The sequence below is a fragment of the Triticum dicoccoides genome, chromosome 5A (assembly GCF_002162155.2).
Source record: "Triticum dicoccoides isolate Atlit2015 ecotype Zavitan chromosome 5A, WEW_v2.0, whole genome shotgun sequence".
In the NCBI taxonomy this organism is placed as follows: Eukaryota; Viridiplantae; Streptophyta; class Magnoliopsida; order Poales; family Poaceae; genus Triticum; species Triticum dicoccoides.
The window spans coordinates 436706457-436714278 of record NC_041388.1 but is presented as its reverse complement, the minus strand read 5'-3'; positions in this window follow the sequence as shown (position 1 = coordinate 436714278).

Sequence of the window (7822 nt, the reverse complement as noted above, 5' to 3'; positions counted from 1 at the left end):
GCGTGAGGGATTCCCGCTGTAGGGTGTTGCAATACGTTCATGATTCGCTTATAGTGGGTTGCGTGAGTGACTGAAACACAAACCCGAGTAAGGGGGTTGTTGCATATGGGATAAAGAGGACTTGATACTTTAATGCTATGGTTGGGTTTTACCTTAATGATCTTTAGTAGTTGCGGATGCTTGCTAGAGTTCCAATCATAAGTGCATATGATCCAAGTAGAGAAAGTATGTTAGCTTATGCCTCTCCCTCATATAAAATTGCAATAATGATTACCGGTCTAGTTATCGATTGCCTAGGGACAAATAACTTTCTCATAACAAAAAGCTCTTTACTAAAACTAACTTAGTTGTGTCTTTACCTAAACAGCCCCTACTTTTTATTTACGCAATCTTTATTATCTTGCAAACCTATCCAACAACACCTACAAAGTACTTCTAGTTTCATACTTGTTCTAGGTAAAGAGAACATCAAGCATGTGTAGAGTTGTATCGGTGGTCGATAGAACTTGAGGGAATATTTGTTCTGCCTTTAGCTCCTCGTTGGGTTTGACACTCTTACTTATCGAAAACTGTTGCGATCCCCTATACTTGTGGGTTATCAAGACCTTTTTCTGGCGTCGTTGCTGGGGAGCAATAGCGTGGGGTGAATATTCTTGTGTGTGCTTGTTTGCTTTATCACTAAGTAATTTTTATTTGCTGTTCTTAGTTGTTCTTTATCTTTAGTTATGGATATGGAACACGAAATACCAAAAAAATTAGGTGTAGTTGCTACTCATGGAGATGGGGAACCTCCTAAAACCCTCGATGCTGGTTATGTGAAAGATATTATGTACTACTTTAATAATCCTGAGAAAACCCATTCAATTATGTAATGGGAGTAATGTTGGATCAACGTGAATACTTTAGGGATTACCGCTTGACACAGAAAGGGAAACTATTATGGGATCAAATTCATATATTGAATTGGTATGCTAGGCAACTATGCTTGAGATATGATTATACTTGTTGCTCTAGGATGAAGGCTCCACACCTTCCCTTTTTATGCGAATTTAATGATAATAAAACCTTAGCTTCTTATGCTAATGGTATATATGATTACTATGATGTGGAACAAATAGAAGAATTTGTTGCTTTTATGGGTGCTTATGAAATTGAATCTATGTTTAAAGAGTTTGAAGATCTTGATGATTCGGTTTATAGACCTGAAAATTTAGCTATCCTTAAATATTGCTATGAGAATTATGAATACAATTCCGATATTAATACACTTATTAGAAAGTCTCCGCGGTCCAAGAAGAGACTAATATTTTGCAGGAATCTATGGAAGAAGAAGTTGATGAAACTGTGAGCTCATTGGATGAAAAAGATGAGGAGGAGAGCGAAGAACAAAAGGAGGAAGAGCGGATTGATCACACATGCCCACCTTCTAATGAGAGTAACTCTTCAACTCATACATTGTTTAATTTCCCTTCATGCTTACCGAAGGATGAATGCTATGATAATTGCTATGACCCCGTTGATTCTTTTGAAATATCCCTTTTTTGATGATGCTTGCTATGCTTTTGGCCAAGATGCCAATATGAATTATGCTTATGAAGATGAACTTGCTATAGTTCCTTATGTTAAACATGAAATTGTTGCTATTGCACCTACGCATGATAGTCCTATTATCTTTTTGAATTCTCCCAACTACACTATATCAGAGAAGTTTGCACTTATTAAGGATTATATTGATGGGTTGCGTTTTACTATTACACATGATGATTTTGATGAATATAACATGCATGTTCTTGCTGCTCCTACTTGCAATTATTATGAGAGAGGAACTACATCTCCACCTCTCTATGTTTCCCACACGATAAAATTGCAAGAAACTGTTTATACTATGCATTGGCCTTTACTTTGTGTGCGTGAATTGTTCTTTTATGACATGTAAATGCATAGGAAGAGAGTTAGACTTCGTTGTTGCATGATATATGTTACTTTGTGCTCGCTACTAAATTACAAATCATTGTTAATTAAAATTGGCTTTGATATACCTTGGGATCCGGGTGGATTCACTACTTGAGCACTATATGCCTAGCTTAATGGCTTTAAAGAAAGCGCTGCCAGGGAGGCAACCCGGAAGTTTTAGAGAGTCATTTATTTCTGTTGAGTGCTTTCATATAGTTTAAAAACAACAAAAATAAAGAGGGGAACCCAAAACTTTTTCAAAAAGGAAAGTGAAAGTGAGAAAGACAAGCATTGTTGAAGTGGGAGAGCTCCTTGAACTTTGTTCATGCTCACAGCAACTTTGTGAATCTTGATTACAGAAACTTTTCAACAAAAATAATTATCCCCTTGTACAATTCCATTGTATTATAAAAATAATGTGCCAAGGTTCGCCATTAGGATGTTTACATTTGCTTGATGGTTTGTACGGTGCAGGACAGAAACTTTGGCTGTAGTGCGCGATTTTACATTTTTAGCTGGAACGTCAAATGGTTCTGATTCTTTTTGCACTGTCTTTCTATACACATTGTTTATTTTTTAAAATTTTGGTAGAAGTTTTCAAGTATCATAAGTATGGTGAATGTTCAAATTATTATAGACTGTTCTGTTTTAGACAGATTCTGTTTTTGATGCATAGTTTGCTTGTTTTGATGAAACTATCAATTTATATCAGTGGATTAAGCCATGAAAAAGTTATATTACAGTAGACACGATGCAAAAACAAAATATGAATTGGTTTGAAACAATACTTAGAGTAGTTATTTTCTTTATTATACTAACGGATCTTACCGAGTTTTCTGTTGAAGTTTTGTGTGGATGAAGTGTTCGATGATCGAGAAGGTCTCGATGTGAGAAGAAGTAAGAGAGGCAAGAGCTCAAGCTTGGGGATGCCCAAGGCACCCCAAGTAAATATTCGAGGATACTCAAGCGTCTAAGCTTGGGGATGCCCCGGAAGACATCCCCTCTTTCTTCAACAAGTATCGGTATGCTTTCGGATTCATTTCGTTCATGCGATATGTGCAATCTTGGAGCGTCTTTTGCATTTAGTTTTCATCTTTATTTTATGCACCATGCTGGTATGAGATAGTCCTTGGTTGATTTATAGAATGCTCTATGCACTTCACTTATATCTTTTGAGTATGGCCTTATAGAATGCTTCATGTGCTTCACTTATATCATTTGAAGTTTGGATTGCCTGTTTCTCTTTACATAGAAAACCACCATTTGTAGAATGCTCTTTTGCTTCACTTATATTTGTTAGAGCACAGGCATATCTTTTTTAGAAAGAATTAAACTCTCTTGCTTCACTTATATCTATTTAGAGAGATGACAGGAATTGGTCATTCACATGGTTAGTCATAAAATCCTACATAAAACTTGTAGATCACTGAATATGATATGTTTGATTCCTTGCAATAGTTTTGTGATATAAAGATGGTGATATTAGAGTCATGCTAGTGGGTAGTTGTGGATTAGTAGAAATACTTGTGTTGAGGTTTGTGATTCCCGTAGCATGCACGTATGGTGAACCGTTATGTAACGAAGTCGGAGCATGAGGTATTTATTGATTGTCTTCCTTATGAGTGGCGGTCGGGGACGAGCGATGGTCTTTTCCTACCAATCTATCCTCCTAGGAGCATGCGCGTATTACTTTGTTTCAATAGCTAATAGACTTTCACAATAAGTATGTGAGTTCTTTATGACTAATGTTGAGTCCATGGATTATACGCACTCTCGCCCTTCCACCATTGCTAGCCTCTCTAGTACCACACAACTTTCGCCGGTACCATACACCCACCATATACCTTCCTCAAAACAGCCACCATACCTACCTATCATGGCATTTTCATAGCCATTCTAAGATATATTGCCATGCAACTTCCATCATCATCATATACATGACTTGAGCATTCATTGTCATATTGCTTTGCATGATTGTAAGATAGCTAGCGTGATGTTTTCATGGCTTGTCCATTTTTTGATGTCATTGCTACGCTAGATCATTGCACATCCCGGTACACCGCCGGAGGCATTCATATAGAGTCATATATTTGTTCTAGTATCGAGTTGTAAGTAAATAAAAGTGTGATGATCATCATTATTAGAGCATTGCCCCAGTGAGGAAAGGATGATGGAGACTATGATTCCCCCACAAGTCGGGATGAGACTCCGGACGAAAAAAAAGAGAAAGGCCAAAAAAAGAGAAGGCCCAAAAAAATAAAAAATAAAAAATGAGAGAAAAAGAGAGAAGGGGCAATGTTACTATCCTTTTACCACACTTGTGCTTCAAAGTAGCACCATGTTCTTCATATAGAGAGTCTCTTGAGTTATCACTTTCATATACTAGTGGGAATTTTCATTATAGAACTTGGCTTGTATATTCCGATGATGGGCTTCCTCAAATGCCCGAGGTCTTCATGAGCAAGCAAGTTGGATGCACACCCACTTTAGTTTTCAGTCTGAGCTTTCATACACTTATAGCTCTAGTGCATCCGTTGCATGGCAATCCCTACTCACTCACATTGATATCTATTGATGGGAATCTCCATAGCCCGTTGATACGCCTAGTTGATGTGAGACTATCTTCTCCTTTTTGTCTTATCCACAACCACCATTCTATTCCACCTATAGTGCTATGTCCATGGCTCACACTCATGTATTGTGTGAAAGTTGAAAAGGTTTGAGAACGTCAAAAGTATGAAACAACTGCTTGGCTTGTCATCGGGGTTGTGCATGATGTGAATTTTTTGTGTGGTGAAGATGGAGCATAGCCAGACTATATGATTTTGTAGGGATAGATTTCTTTGGCCATGTTATTTTGAAAAGACATGATTGCTTTATTAGTAGGCTCGAAGTATTATTGTTTTTATGTCAAATGATAGACTATTGCTTTGAATCAGTCATATCTTAATATTCACGCCATGATTAGATATGTGATCAAGATTATGCTAGGTAGCATTCCACATCAAAAATTATTTTTTTATCATTTACCTACTCGAGGAAGAGCAGGAATTAAGCTTGGGGATGCTGATACGTCTCCATCGTATCTACAATTTTTTATTGTTCCATGTCAATATTCTACAACTTTCATATACTTTTGGCAACTTTTTATACTATTTTTGGGACTAACATATTGATCCAGTGCCCAGTGCCACTTCCTTTTTGTTGCATGTCTTTTGTTTCGCAGAATATCCATATCAAACGGAGTCCAAACAGAATAAAAACTGACGGAGATTTTTTTGGAATATATATGATTTTTGGGAAGAAAAATCCACGTGAGACGATGCTCGAGGGGCCCACGAGGCAGGGGGCGTGCCCCTGACCCTCGTGGCCACACCGTAAGGCGGTTGGTGCCGTTCTTTCACCACAAGAAAGCTAATATCCGGATAGAGATCATGTTAAAATTTCAGCCCAATCGGAGTTACGGATCTCCGGGAATATAAGAAACGGTGAAAGGGTAGAATCTAGGAACGCAGAAACAGAGAGAGACAGAGAAACAGATCCAATCTCGGAGGGGCTCTCGCCCCTCCCGTGCCATGGAGACCATGGAACAGAGGGGAAACCCTTCTACCATCTAGGGAGGAGGTCAAGGAAGAAGAATAAGGAGGGGGCTCTCTCCCCCTCGCTTCCGGTGGCACCGGAGTGCCACCGGGGGCCATCATCATCACCACAATCTTCACCAACAACTTCACCGCCATCATCACCAACTCTTCCCCCTCTATGCAGCGGTGTAACCTCTCTCTTACCCGCTGTAATCTCTACTTAAACATGGTTCTCAACGCTATATATTATTTCCCAATGATGTATGGCTATCCTATGATGTTTGAGTAGATCCGTTTTGTTCTATGGGCTATTTGATGATCAAGATTGGTTTGAGTTGCATGTTTTATTATTGGTGTTGTCCTATGGTGCTCTCCGTGTTGTGCAAGTGTGAGGGATTCCCGCTGTAGGGTGTTGCAATACGTTCATGATTCGCTTATAGTGAGTTGCATGAGTGACTGAAACACAAACCCGAGTAAGGGGGTTGTTGCGTATGGGATAAAGAGGACTTGATACTTTAATGATATGGTTGGGTTTTACCTTAATGATCTTTAGTAGTTGTGAATGCTTGCTAGAGTTCCAATCATAAGTGCATATGATCCAAGTAGAGAAAGTATGTTAGCTTATGCCTCTCCCTCATATAAAATTGCAATAATGATTACCGGTCTAGTTATCGATTGCCTAGGGACAAATAACTTTCTCGTAACAAAAAGCTCTTTACTAAAACTAACTTAGTTGTGTCTTTACCTAAACAGCTCCTACTTTTTATTTACGCAATCTTTATTATCTTGCAAACCTATCCAACAACACCTACAAAGTACTTCTAGTTTCATACTTGTTCTAGGTAAAGCGAACATCAAGCGTGCGTAGAGTTGTATCGGTGGTCGATAGAACTTGAGGGAATATTTGTTCTGCCTTTAGCTCCTCGTTGGGTTCAACACTCTTACTTATCGAAAACGGTTGCGATCCCCTATACTTGTGGGTTATCACATGTGTATGATGCTGGCCATAGATTCTCATCATAAACTTTGTCTTTGAATTTCTTTTTAAAATTCTGCGCTAGGTGTCGCATACATTCCCTATGTTCCACTCCAGGGAATACAATTTCTACCGCAGTTTCTAAACCCTTGCAAGCATCTGTGTGTATAACTAAACCTGAGGGTGTACCTATAATATTGCGTACCTGCTGCAGAAACCAGACCCAACTCTCCTCAGACTCTACTTCCAACACACGAAATGCAACTGGAAATAGCCAGTTGTGTCCATCAACTGCAGAAGCTGCTGCTAGCTGGCCTCTCCATCTTCCATTCAAAGCAGCTGCATCGATAGCCAAATAGGGCCTACAAACATTCAGAAACCCCTGCCAGCAAGCCTTGAAACAAACAAAAGCCCTCCTGAAGCACTCCTTCTCCAGTGCCTTCCCTTTTAATTTGTACTTAACTGTATGCTTGTCAATCTCTACAACACTCCCTGGACTAGCTGTCTCCACTTCAGCTTTGAAGGTGTAAAGAAATTGAAAACTCTCATTCCATGGACCATTAATCCTATCAAGAGCCCTTTTCTTAGCATAGAAAATCCTCTTGTAAGGTATATTGATCTTGTACTTCTCAAATAGCTTCCATGGAGTGCTGTCGGACCAATTGTTGGTGTTTCCCTCACCCAATCCAAGATTGCATCTGCCACCCACCTAGTCTTTGCAAGCTTTAATTTGTCCTTTCCCCTCCCTCTCCAGGTGGGCAAGTGTGCCCGTGTGGGTTGCTTTTTATCTAAAACAAAATGAAAAATGATGTCAAATACAATTAAGAAATAGTACACATGATCTGAATATAGAATGGATAAATAATCTGATAAGAAGATTCAGTTGTAATACCCGAATCAATTTGCTCTTTAGCATAGTGGATGCATGCAACCTCCACCTACACCTATCATAAGGGCAATGAACAGTGAATCTTCCTGACTCACTCCTATCAACCTCATAAGAGTTTTCAGTGAGAATGCAATATGTAGTCACTACATTACGCAGTCCACCATCGATTTGAATACGGTTCCTGGAGTAAGCTCAGGATTCTCCCTATTCCACTCAATTGTTGGCATGTCCTCACCATCATATTCTTGTAAAACTAAGGAGTCGATGTTCTCCTCCCTCTCTTCATCGTCAGTGTCATCAAATCTAGCACAGCTGCTAGGCTCCTCTGGATATTCATCTTCCACTGCCCGTTGACTGACTCTATCTACCAGTTCAGGGAATAGAATCTCATCCTCATCATCATGTCGAGGCACTTCCTCGTCA